The sequence below is a fragment of the Tenrec ecaudatus genome, chromosome X (assembly GCF_050624435.1).
Source record: "Tenrec ecaudatus isolate mTenEca1 chromosome X, mTenEca1.hap1, whole genome shotgun sequence".
NCBI classification, from domain to species: Eukaryota; Metazoa; Chordata; class Mammalia; order Afrosoricida; family Tenrecidae; genus Tenrec; species Tenrec ecaudatus.
In genome coordinates this window covers 124531484-124545592 of record NC_134548.1, presented here as the reverse complement: position 1 = coordinate 124545592, position 14109 = coordinate 124531484, and the positions used below count along the sequence as shown (strand labels likewise).

The following is a 14109-nucleotide window of genomic DNA, read 5'->3' as shown; positions in this document are numbered from 1 at the left end:
TGCAGGGTCCCTACATGGATTAAGCTTTTGGTGACTCTCTTTTGACCATAAACCAGGAATATAAAGTGAATTAATACAAAAGTATTTAGGTTAAAAGTTAATACTTTATCACATATTCTCCTCTTATACTAAATTTAAATTTATTTTGATTTTTAAATTATTTTCTGCTTTCTTTCCTATTGAGGTTTTTCTCCATTTTATTTTGCTATTTTTGTTTTGTATAATTTTTCTGTGTATGGCATCCAGAACAGTAAATCCAGACAGTAACTGGATTAATTGTTTCCTAGAGTTACAACAGTGGATGCTGGGGGAAGATGGGGAGCTAATAACAATGACGACAAGACAGAATAATATGTTCTTAAATTCATTGTGGTAATGATTGCACAAGTTTAATATGATTGAACTATTAAATTGTATGATATGTGAATAATATGTCAATAAAACTATTTGAAAAAAGGAATAGCCCTGTAATAACATCTCTCAATGACTTAGAGTATGATCTGAATTCTTGAATGGGAGACCAAGGCTAGTATGCCAGGGATTGTTTATAATCTACAAACTTTTTTATGTATGCTGAAACCGAGTCATCTGAAAATTCCAACATGAGGATCCTGGCAGAAATAAAATTTACTGAGAATCCATCCTGGCTTCTGAGATTATCCAGTCTTCTACTTTTATTTTTTTTTTCATTTTAAAGATAAGGAAAAGGACAGCCCACTTAAGGGGAGCCATTCATTCTCCCACGGACACACAAACCTCCTCATCATACTCCTTGGAGCCCTGTTGATTAAGCAGTGGGGTAAACAGAGGCTTTCTGCTCCTGTAAAGACGTACTCTAAGAAACTTTATGAAGTCTGCTCTGCTCTGGTCTGGTCTGCTCTGTCCTGCGAGGTTCTTCTGAGTCAAAATCAACTACATGGTCATGGGTATCTTTTAACTTCTAATCCAACATCCTTTGTCCTATATCATAATTTCTCAAATTGTGTGAATGTGCAAGATACTGTTCATGCACACACATGCAAATTTATGCATTCACCTACATTCATATTTTCTAGGGGTAGTAAATTTAGAGGGCATATGGCCTATACCTCCCTCTGTTTATAATTTCTATTTATTGTTAATTGGGTGAAGCTTTACAGGTGAATTGGAACTTCAATTATGAGCACCAGGTTTGCAGAATTCTACAATTTACATTGAGCACCCTAAATATATTTTGAGTCTCCACATAGACTTGGCTTACATTGAGTTCTTTCAGACCATTACCTGGCAACAGGAAAGTCTATGCCCCCAGGCAGAATTTGTTAGCAAGTAGGTTGGTAGCCCCTGCCCCTAACCAGCCCAAGGATGGGCGATTTTGCCCTTAGGGATTTGCCAGGGGATGCTTTTGATGGAAACTGGGGCACTAGAACCACATGGTCTTAAGTCATACCAAGACCAACATGATCAGAAGTTCCTAAAAACAATCTTGTAAATATTTTTAATTTGCAGTAGGGTACCTTTCTTAATGTAGCTTCATTCCTACTTCTACAATCTTGCCATCGACTGTGATGTATTAATCTACCACCAGGCATACTTTGGTGATGAATTTCTTTGTTTCCCATGCTTTCATAATGTAGCAGAGTGGTTTTGCATCTTTTGCATACCATTATGGCCTTGGGCTGATGGTTTTACTCATTGGATGATTTATCTTTGTCTTATCGTTGTCATGCGTAAGAATTAATAAAGGGATCTCTACACAACATATTGGATTTGGGGTCTGTTTCCCCGCACATAACCCAGACCAGATCAGTTTTCCTTTCTGTAATTCATACACATTTTGTTTCAAATAAAACATCTCTTATCTCACTTCCTCTTTGTGTTTCCTATTTCTGGTCTTCCTTTTCTAACCCGTCTGAACTTTGTCCTTGGGCAAATGCTGCTCTTTGATCTCAAATGGTTGACTGTTTTAAGGTGTGTGTATCTCCCCATGGTACTGATCCCTTTATAGACCTATCTATTGTTTAACTGGCTTTTGAGTCATGGGAGTGAGTTCATTTCAAGACCTGAAGGATGATTAAGGGCCAAACGTTTCAGGGCTTCTACCAGTCTTCATCTGGAGTTGATCTTTTCTTATGATTTTGAGTTTGTTCTATATTTTTCTCCCACTCTATTTAGGATATCCTATTGGGATCCACTTTAAAATAGGTCTATATCCCCTGTTAGTGTTTCTGTCATGAGGTCAATCAAAGTATCCTCAGAAAGACCTATTATTTTTTATAGCAACAAAACAAAACACAATCCAAAATCACTGCCATCAAGTCAATTGCAACTCATAGTGACCCTAAAGGTTTCTAAAGCTATATTGGGAGAAAAACACTTCCACAAAACTTTGGAAGTATGGAAAGTAAGGACAGATTTTACTAAAAATGTAGAGTGCTTTTAGGCAAGTCTTTCCATGTGGTTATTGATTCAGAATGGGTAAGAATCATTACACCACGGTTCAGATTGGTGGAAATAGCAAAAGGCTAGACTTTTAAGTGGAAGATTGAAAGAATCAAAAGGCTCGAACTGTCTGTGGATTATTTCCATTGAAGAGTTCTTGAGTCTTTCTGGAATTTCCTTTAATGAAAAAAACCATTTGCTTAGACAAGACAGTTCCGAAAAAGAAAAGAAATGCTAACGAGACAGCGGAACAGCAAAGCCACGTTCTTACAGAGTATGATGTGCTTTCCGCTCTTCGTGTACAGGCTGAGTGTGGGTGGGAATGTCTTTTTGTTCTCAATTTAAAAATGTGTATTGAAGCATTAGAGAAGTCTTGCATTAATTAAATTTGTTTAAGGTTATTGAGCGCAGGCGAGCCTGTTGTTCACTTTAAACTCCCCAAAATCCTGTGGTCTCTTTTGTTGTTCTTTTAAAAATGCAAACTTCTTCAGAACCTATTTAGAAGTCAAACTGTTAAGTGGAATGAATGTACCAAACATACTTACCAAGATGGTGGTGGTTATTCTGATGGCAATCAAACAATTTTTCTGAACAGGTTTTTTTTCTATTATAGACTACAAAATGGGCCCTTGCCCTCAGGAGAATTGCTCAAATTGTGAAACTTTTCATTGGAGACCATTCATGGTATAAGAATTAAATATCTGGAAGAGATCATTCCACTTGTTTTTGGACCACTTTGAACTAGATTCATCTGTATTTGCACCCATACTGCTCACACATCATTGCTGAATGCATTGCTATCATTTCCATTTTGAGATACACAACCTGAGGTAATCATTCAGATACTGCTTTTCAGCCATATTTTAATGTATTGTATATGTATTTTTGCCAATTCTGTGCCTCCCCCTGTATTTTCATAAGAAAGATGTGCTAAATTTTTACAGCACTGTGTAGTTAGCATAGTATAACTATGTGAAAATGGAATCTCCTAATACGGGCCATTCTGCTCTGTGCTATGGGGTCACTATAGTTGGAACTTACTCAATGGCAGTAGGCTTTGGTTAGTAGAACATAGTGTTCTTATGAAAATAAGGAGGTTGGGTGGCATAGGTATCTAGTGGGTAAGCATTGGACTTCTAACTGTAAGGTCAGCAGTTCAAACCTACCTACCTCTGCACGAGACAAAGTTGAGGCTCCCTGATCCATAAAGATACAGAGCCTCTAGGTTTCTCTAAGTTGGAATCGACTCAAGGACAGTGAGTGAATACTTAAGAGAGTATCTCTTTGGGATGGAGGACATGTTTGGCAAAAACCTTAAAGACACTAGTTATTCATGTTAAAATATATTGCTTTTAGAAATTGTTTTACAAAGAATTTTAATAAGTTCTTATTTTGAGTTAGAAATTGGGCTGCTAACCCAAAGGTCAACAGTTGGAACCCACCAGTTGCTCTATAGGATAAAGACAGGTTTTCTACTCCCATAAAGTTTACTGTCTCAGAAACCCACCGGGGCAGTTCTACTTTGCCCTATAGGGTTCAAGGAGTTGAAATTAACTCGACAGCAGTGAGAGAGATGTATTACAAACTAATCATCTGTCAGCTACATAAGAAAACGGTTGCCATACTTACCTGGCGTGGGAGATACAACGATCATGAAGGTGGCTTTCCCAGGGCGAGGCTTATCCATTGCACTCCGGATGTGCTGACCCCTGCGATTTCCCCAAATGTGGGAAACTTGACTGCAGAATTTATCACTGTGCATTTGTACTTTCCCCTGCATTAAAAAGGAAAAAAAACTGTTGCCAAAGGCTTAATTTCTTCTTTACCCAATTTTAAGATGCAACGCAATCAAGGTTGTAGATTTTATATCTTTTCAAGTTAAAAATTATGCCACATATTTATTTCTTTTTTAAGACAGTTTATGACCCACCCATTTCCCCACATCACTCAAATACACACAGATAGTTAAGCTACAGAGTCATGCATAACTTTAACAAGGAAAAGACTCAATAATCCAAAGGTAATTGTGTGTGTACAAACAGATTGAAGGAAACTCACCACCCAGGGATATGACTATGCCGTTCTGTTTGCAATGACTGCAGCTGTTTAAAGTGCTCCATTAGATTCAGCTTGGTTGATCTTATGATGTGAGCCAGATTGTGTTTCTTGTGTGGTTCTTACTTATTTTTAACAGAGCAAGAGTACCCAGGTTCGGGGCATCTGGATTGTGCCAGCGACATTACATGAGTGAAAGTCTCACATAGGATTTGGAGGGCAACAGCAACAGCAACAAAATAGGAGCAGCATAGAGCCAATTGACTGTACCTTGTATTAATGTATAATTCTCTAGGTGTCTTGAACTGACATCATATAACATCAAGGCACTTAGAGGACAGAAAACAGTCTTCTGATGTTTAGATGCCCATCATGAACCTGCGCATGCCTTGGTGATGCAAATCATCTTCACCACTGAGTGGCATAATAGATCACATTTATACAACTACAACTCACAGGTTAACCTGATGGTTTGGGGACATTTCATTAAATTCATTTAAATTTTAACATTTTCTAGCATTTACCATGGACCAGCATATTCACATATGTTATTTCTATAACTTTGCTAATATCATATAGCCTTGATAGTTCACATTGCTAACATATATTAAAACAAATATTAAGAATTCAAATACATAGGGGGCCATCAATGAATTTAAATTGTGTCCAAACCCTAGACTTCCAGCACTGGAGTTTTATTATTTGCCTCTGATAAGTTTATCAAGTATCTACCATATGAAATTTTTTAGTTTGAGAAAAAATGATTTAGCATAAAATATGCTTACTCAATATAATATTATGTTGGCTATATTATTTCATACTTTTAAAATGGCTTATAATAGTAATAATTATAACTGACATATTAGTTAATACTTTCATATTTAAATGCATCTAGATAAAATGTCAAATTTTACTTAGCTATCAAGATCAATTTCTTACATGATGTCAAACATCTGGATACTCAGAATCATGCATCAAGCAAATTTGGAGCCATCTGGACTTTTTAGCAATAGTTAGCAACAAATATAATGACATGCTTACCTGGATACATTAATATTCAGAGCTGGTACTAGTAATTCATGCTTGTAGGTTCAATCCCTTCCTTTCTAAAAGTGAGGAGGACTTGAAGCATTTGCTGTTGAAGATAAAGGATTGCAGCCTTCAGCATGGATTTCCATTTAATGCAAAGAAAATCAAAAATCCTCACAACTTGGCCAAGAGATAACTCACGATAAATGGAGAAAAGATTAAAGCTGTCAATGATTTCATCTTGCTTGGATCCACAATCAATGCCCATGGAAGCAGCAGTCAAGAGATCAAGTGACGTGTTGCATTCAGGAGGTCTGCTGCACAAGATCTCTTTAACGTGTTGAAAAGGAAGGATGTTTCTTTGAAGAATGAGGTACACCTGACCCAAGCCCCGTGATGTTTTCAATATCTTCATAAGCATGTGAGAGCTGAACAGTGAGTACATAAGAGAGCAGACAAATTGAGGCATTTGAATGATGGCTTTGGCGAAGAATATTGAAAGTGCCATGCATGGGTTGCCAGAGGAGCAAACAAAACTATTTCGAACGAAGTGCAACCAGAATGTTCCCTAGAAGCGAGTGCAGTGACACTGTGTCTCATACTCTGGGCTTGTTACAGGGGAGCTCAACTCCTGTGAAGGAAGGACATGCTGCTAAAGGAGAAAGACAGGCAAAAGCAGACTTACCAAGAGACGATTGACGCAGTGGCTGCATCCGTGGGCTGAAGCACAACAAAGGTTGTGAGGCTGGTGCAGGACGAGCCATGTTTGGGTCTGTTGTGCACAGCGTCTCTAGGACTGACACTGACTGCACAGCACCTAACACTAGGATAAATCCCACCCCAAATTTGGGGATACTTTTTATATGTACGGTAACCATGGCAGTGGTTCCCAACCTGTGGTTCGTGACCCCTTTGGGGGTTGATCGCCCCTTTCTCAGGGGTCGCCTAAGACCATCAAAAAACACATATTTCTGATGGTCTTAGGAACCAAGACACCACTCCTCTATCATCTCCAGGCGGGTCCACCCACATGCAGATACGACCACATATGAATACCCGGCGTGAAGACTATTTCCCCTGCTACACCATGCTTCAAGACAAAATTCCATTTATTTGTCATTAGACATAAATATTTCACAATGTATAATTACATATTGTTTTGGGATTCATCACTGTGCTTTAATTATGTTCAATTTGTAACAATGAAAATATATCCTGTACGTCCTATATTTACATGGCAACTCATAACAGTAGCAAAATGACAGTGATGAAGTAGCAATGAAAATAATGTTATGGCTGGGGGTTACCACCACATGAGGACCTGTATGAAAGGGTCGCAGCATGAGGAAAGTGGAGAAGTGCTAGACTAGAGGAATGGATGGATTTTTTGTGATGCCTTTGGTACAGGAGAAGGCAGCATTACATAGGCATTACATAGGGTCTCTGTGAATCAGCTGACTCAGTGGTACCTGGCAACAGTGACCTAGTTCTGTCGCTCTAACCCCTGGCTGCAATTATAATCAATGGAGAGCTTTTAAAAGGTATGAATCCTTAATCTCCATGATGATTCTGACATGCTTTGGCTAGGGTGTAGCTGGTCAGGATTTCTGGTTAGTTATTTCTAATGTGAAGGCAAGATAAACAGCCATTAATCCAGTTAATTAATCTGCTGTTCCTATTGTATCCTTGCTACCTCTGTACTTCCCCCAGGAATCAGATCTCTGTTTCGCAGACCAGTGTTCCAGAGGTCAGCAATGATTATTGTTGTCACTGTCAGGTGCCATTGAGCTGGTTCTGATTCAGAGTGACCCTATGTATGACAGAGTCACCGTCCTCACAATTTTTGTTATGCTTGAGCCCACTGGTGCAGCCATTGTCCCAATCCATCTCTCTGAGGGCCTTCTTGTTTATTGCTGCCCCTTCACTTTATCAAGCATGATATCTTTTACCAAGGACTTGTCTCTCCTGCTCAGATGTCCAAAGATGCAGTTTCATCATCCTTGCCTGTAAGAAGCATTCTAGATGTACTTCTTCTGATACAGATTGGTTTGTTCTTTTTGGAAATCGTGGTACCATGATTGGGTCCCTGAAATGTATTTCTCTCATCTCAATCGCCGATCTCAATTATTTTCCACTTAAACATCCAAACCCTTGGTTTATCTGGTGCTGGTCGGCCATGAACAGTGAGCCATGGAGTGTGATTGCAGAGTGCATGCTTTCCTCCATGCTCTGGCCCTTTACTTGTGACAAGATCTACCTAGAGATGACTAGACTTCCAGCCCCAACCTCGGTCTGTCCCCTCTTACCATGAGATGTGATTGTGACATTTGTAGCTAGATAATGATGGAGTTCTTTCCTTTATCCCACAAACATTTTGGCACCATGGTGCCACAAACAGTGGTGTGTTCAAATATCCATGTTTGAAATAATTAACATCAACTACTTAATATTTTGTGCACAGTTAGGCTACCCAAATTAACATAAGGTTCCACCATTCACTTAGCTGTTTGGTCTATAGCCTCAGTGTCCACAGCTATGAAATAGAGATGATGATCATCAACGTCTACAGGATGGTGAGTGTGAAGTGAAACAATGCCCTTGTTGGAGGACATAGTGAAGAACTCCAATCCATATTAACAGCTCGATTAGGTTTTAAATGGTACACTGTTATCAGGTTGTAATTCAAATTTACTTAGAATCACAAAGAATAATTTTAGAGCTACACCAAATTACCTCCTATGTAATATCTTCCATTTATACACTAGGCATTCATATATATATATATATATATCAGGACTGCAATTTTATATTGAGTGTACTACATTTCTCAGGAAAAAATGGAAAGGGGTCCACTACTTTTAATGCATGAGAAGGCCGTTACCTTTGATATCATCGGTAAATGCTAGGATACTTACTTTGTAATTGCTTTATCGCCAGGAGTTTTCAATGAAGCCATAAAAGAAAAAAAATAGATCAGCCTAATTGCCTCAAGATGGATATGTAATGCATAAATCTCTTGTTTAATGGATCTAGTAATAGGCCACCTGTTTCACCTACCTCCTTCCCAGTTCAGTACATGAATGAATAGTGATTTCTGAAGTGAGCAAATTTAAACTTGGAATTGCAGTAATGTTGTAATGTAATAATAGCCCATCTTAATTTTTCATCTTCTCTAATCAAATCATTCCAGAACAGACCCATATCCTGCTTATCATTTTTATTGCAGTCAGCACTGAGATATCCCCTAGGTACAAGTTCTAGGCCCAAAGATCCTACTTCAAAGATGGATGAAAAAATAAGTAGAGGGACAGAGAAAGAGGTGAGTAGAGAATGAATGGAGTTCTTGGTTGATTTGTTCCAGACAAAATTCCCTGGATGCTAACATAATTGTTTTTCACATTTAGTCAAGTCATTCAGCATTCATTTCCCAGCTTTTGATTTCATTACTTTTATCTATCACAACATTCAAAGTCTGCCACATATGATCCTCTCAAGAATACATTAAGTTTAGCTGAACCTTCCACTATCAACATGTCAGAGATTCAGGTTCCAGTAATTCAGAATTTGTGATATATCACACTTTTCTGATAGGAGGGCTGAAGTTATTCTTAGCAGATAATAGTGTTTGCATGTGGAGGGAGGCGTGTTCAGCTACTCCAAATACATCAGTTTTAAGAACCTAAGAACTCATTTGTGATGAATACTAGGTATGGTATTAATAAATCATCATGATGAGCCCAATGGAACCTATCAATGTGTTTACAGTAAAGATTATTTTTAAGGATGTTTTTCATTATTTTCTCTGCAAAAGCCCACAAGATGTACATTTCTTTCTTGTCTTATTATTTAGGATATGTTGCATTTCTAGAAAAAGAGAGTGTTATATAAGAATCTTTGAATGTGTTCCTCCTAGTCAGGATGCTTGCTGTTAGTCAGCACAGAGCTGGCCCTTGATTTATGACACAACAGAGTAAAGGGCTGCCTGGTCATGTGCCATTCCCATGATCTATTAAGATTCCACGATTATGATCTATAAATTTTCAGAGGTCACTTGCCAGGGCTTTCTTCCTACTCTGTCTTAGTCTGGAAGCTCAGCTGAGACCTGTTCAGTATCACCACAATACACATCAGCTACACTGACTGGGAATTGAATCTACGTCACCCACTTGCAAGAAGAGAATTCTGCCACTGAACCATTAATGTACACCACTAGCCAGGTTAACTTTTGACCAGACACTTAATCTCCCTAAGCCTCAATTTCTTCACTTGTACAATCATAAAGAATCAAAGCATATATGAAAACTGCTTAGAACTATGTCTAACACATATGATCTCAAACCAAACCAAACTCATTGTCATTGAGTCGATGCCGACTCATAGTGACCCCCTGCTAGTTTCTGAAACTGGAACTATTTACAGTAGAAATCCCCATATTTCTCCTGAGTGGCTGCTGGTGGTTTCGAACTGATGACCTTGTGGCTAGCAACCCAACACACAACCACTACACAACCAGGACTCCTGAGACTCTATTAATTTTAACCACAGTAATATTGTGATTTTTTTCTAGTGCTAATCGTCCCCCCCAAAAAATAAGTGTTATATGAGTGTTTTCCTCTTCACGTTGCTGCCAGTCAATTTAAAGTTCTCTCTCTGGCCCTCCTCTCATAAGGGCAAATGTTTTCTCATTTGCATGGTGTGATTTCTTCCTCTCGTCCTTGTAAATATATTTTATTCATTAAATTGTTCAAATCTCCGTAAATCCGCTTCAGCACAAGACATATAACAATCAGCCAAGCAATCAATAAACTATAAGGCAAAACTAGCTTAGCTTCCACAAGTATGAGAACTCCAAAGTAAAAGTAAAACCTTTCAAAATGTCCTCTTTCAGGCATTTTTTTTTCATTTTCTGATTTCGATTCGATTCCCGCCCCCCCCCCTATATATCTGAACTGGAAAACAAAAGAATGTTTGCCATTTCATTATAAAAGTTTGAAGACAGAAAATTCAAGTGAATATAAGGAACATCCATTTACTTAGCATTTGTTTCCCAGTTGTCATATAGTCTCTTCCAACTCCTGGCAACTCCATCCCGGTGCTAGTGGACAGCTGTGCTCCAGAGGCGTCACCGTGGCGGACTTTTCAGGAGCCTCTTCTGAGGCACGGTTTGGTGCACTCCAACCTTTCAATGAACAATCAACTATGTTGATTTTACACTTAGTGACATGTTGCCATATTTGCTTCCTCGTTATTTTTCTATAATTATTTTGAAGTAACTGTACAGATATCGTGAGGCCTTGGTGATGAGGAGTGGACAGCAAGAGCCAGGTCAGCATGTCAACTCCCCGCGGCTCTGCAGGACAGCACCAAGGCCCTCTTCTCCGTTAAACATGGCCGGATGCAAACACCTGAAGGGGCCATTCTGTTTTGCCCTTTAGGGTCACTGTAAGTTGGAATCAACTCAATGGCAGTGGGTTGAGGACGTGCCCATTGAAGACAGGAATGGTGGCTTCGACAAAGCTTCTATGTCAGTGACTGTCACAGATAGAGATATGTGTACTCAGAGTTATCTTTGTGAGATGGCTTGTTCATGGGTTCATGTAGTTTTATGATATTGTTCCGTCCTCTCCTCTAGAACACAAACAGGTAGGAAATCCTCCTATGCTTCTATTTCTTTTTTCCTCCTGCTTTCCAGGTCAACAAGAATGAAAACAATGATGGAGATTTACATTTCTCTGCTCTTGGGTTGCCCAGCCCATGACAACCCAAATCGATAGGCAAGCTAATAACTCTTTTCCCACTGGCAAAAACCACTGACTTGTCTTACAAACTGTGGTAGGTAATGTTTAAAAGGTGATTTCTTATTCATAGAGGGAAGTTCAACATATACCTTGAGCTATCTAATTCCACAGTTGAGATGGATTTTATTAGTAATAATTAAAGTTGTTACTATATTGACTCCAACTAGCAGGCATCCATGCTGTCCAGTCCATTAGCATCAATATCTTCCCACCTTTGATCATAGATGTGTTTATTTATTTCCATTATGGTTTCTTTTATTCTTTCATCATATTGGAAAACACTCAAGAATTCTCTACATGCTAGAGAGATGGATCTTCCTTGAATCTCAACAAACATAAGCAGGTTTTGTCTATTATTTTTAAGGAGCAAATTATTTAATTGCACTATGCTCTATCTGCAGTAACTTAGTCCAAAATATGGTTATGAGAAAGATCAAGCTCCTTAGAAACGCTTCATCATGGGAAAATGCTCCTTATTATTGACTAATAGACCTTCACTATTTCTCCCAATTCATTCTTCCTTGCATGTGATCTCCCATGTACTAAAAATTAAACATCAAGTCACATTTTAAAAAAATATTTGATAAAAGCTCACATTTAGAAATAGCATAGGGCCCAGCATGCCTGGATAAGCACTGTGTGGCTCTTGTTCCCCTGCTGGTGGTTATTGACAAGACTACTGTCATTCTTTGCTATTATGGGCTCAATTAATGGTGCCAGAGAAAAATGAACCGTGGCATTGTGGCAGGTGCTCTTTGCCAGGCTCGAAACTTTCTTGTAAGCTGTACTCTTCAGCTACGTGGAGATTTGATTTGAGTGCTGTTTAACATCTCAGGTGTTGATTTGGTCATGATTGAAAACCACACTGTGTTGTTGTTTTTTATTATATTGCTGGTTCCTTTTTCTGGTTTACTTTCAGATGTAATGTTTTCTGGACAAGAGATAAGTATTGCATTCAGGCCTAAAGTTAATGAAAAGCAATAATATTTTCCTGTGATAGCAATTCTGTATCTGATCATGAGAATGGCCCTAAGACTGAATCAGGTGAAGAATCTAAGAACATTTGTGTTACAGTTTTCTAATATCACAAAGAGAAGAAAGAACCCAGTTATCTTGAATTTCTGCTAAGTTAAATGGATGGTCTCCTAATTTGTCTAACTTGGTTACTGTATAAATGAAAATTTGACAAAGCTGACCTACAGAGTAGCCAGAGAATAGACTGGGATCTGAAGTCATTTATAAAAATTAAATAGATGAATGGCAGCAGACAATTCTTGTAGGGTGATTCGGGTTTGTGTGTGTGTTCTTTCTAAAAATATATATTATTAATTGGGAGATACATGGATTTTTTTTTTCTTTTTCAAAGGCTAGGTTTTTTTTTCAAAAAGCTAGGAATTTCTTTTTTCAAAAAATGGATATTTTTTCTTTTTCAAAGCTAGGTATTTTTAAAAAATGTATATACAAAGAAACTTTATCACCGTCAAAGAGCTCTCCATTACCCTTAATACATTTGTCAAATCTGCAATTCTATTCTTGGAAACTTTTTCAAACTTTATCTATTTGGATGACTGACAACACCTCCCTTCTTTTTTTTTTTTTACCCTTCACCTCTTCTATGTGTTGAAATTGCTATCCTTTCATGTCCCTCTTCTTTCTCAGAAACAAAAAGAAGTCCCATGGAGCAAAGTCAGGAGAGTCAGGTATGTAGGGCAAGCGTGGCCTGCTGTTTATTGACAAAAATCTGGCACACTAAGATGGTTGTGTGAGCAGGTGCACTGTCATGGTGGCAAAACCAGTGAATCTGCCACAAATCAGGCCTTTTTTTAGGTTGCACACTGTTATGCAATCTTTTCAGAACCTCTAAATAGAAAGCTTGATTAACAGTATGACCTGGTGGAACTAACTCCGTATGCACTACCTCCCTCACATCAAAAGATCAAATGAGCATCATCTTGATCTTTGATTTCTCTTGATGAGCTTTTTGTGGGCAAGATGACGATGGCATTCTGATTGATGTTGGCTTTCGGGGTCATAAGAATAGCACAATGTGTCATTACCAGTAAAGAACTTGGAAACTTTTCTGAGTCGCTTCGGAGCTGTTCTTCCGAAGCACGGCATGTTTTCTACCCAACACTCTTTCCTGGTCAGGCTGAACCTGAGACACAAATTCTCATTCCCAAATCTTCCAGTAAAATACTCTGCACTAATTTTGTGGATATTTTGGTGCGTACATGAAGTTGACAGACATCCAGAACAAGGCTTGTCATCAATCGACATTTCACCTTTTTGAAATGAGGAAACCACTCGTACACTTGAGTTTTTCCAATAGTGCTGTCCTTGTAAGCTGTGTTCAACATCACATATGTTTCTGTGGCTTTTTTTTCCTGAGCCAGAAACAAAATTTCACAGCCATACACTGTTCTCTGAAATTGGCCAGCCCCCAAAATGAGGTTCGAGCAAAACTGCTTTTATGAAAAAATTCACTGTGACCAGAGAGAACCTTCCCAGGTGAGGCCACTGTGTGATCAATGCTCACCTATTGGGGAAAAAAATGAAATGCATACTATGAAAGCATCACCCTGTGGAGCTTTTTCTGGTTTTTGTTTGTTAGTTTCTTTGTCTGTTGTTAGGTGCCCTTTATACATCATATCAATCCATAGTTTAATCACATCAAGCAGAATTGTACAATTGCTGCCACAGTTTCAAAACAGTCTTTTTCTTCCTGGACTCCTTGACATTGTTTCCCTTTTACCCCACCCCACCACTGTTCTCCCCACCCCCACAAAACCCTTATTCTACTTGCTGT

At 38.5% G+C, this 14109-nt stretch overlaps 1 protein-coding gene and 1 pseudogene across 1 annotated transcript in view; both read left to right on the top strand.

Annotated features, from left to right (window-relative positions):
* Nucleotides 1-14109, top strand: part of IL1RAPL2 (interleukin 1 receptor accessory protein like 2) — a 719072-nt gene that overhangs the window by 412440 nt on the left and 292523 nt on the right. The window lies entirely within an intron of this gene.
* LOC142435112 (U1 spliceosomal RNA) lies at nucleotides 4043-4192 on the top strand (annotated as a pseudogene).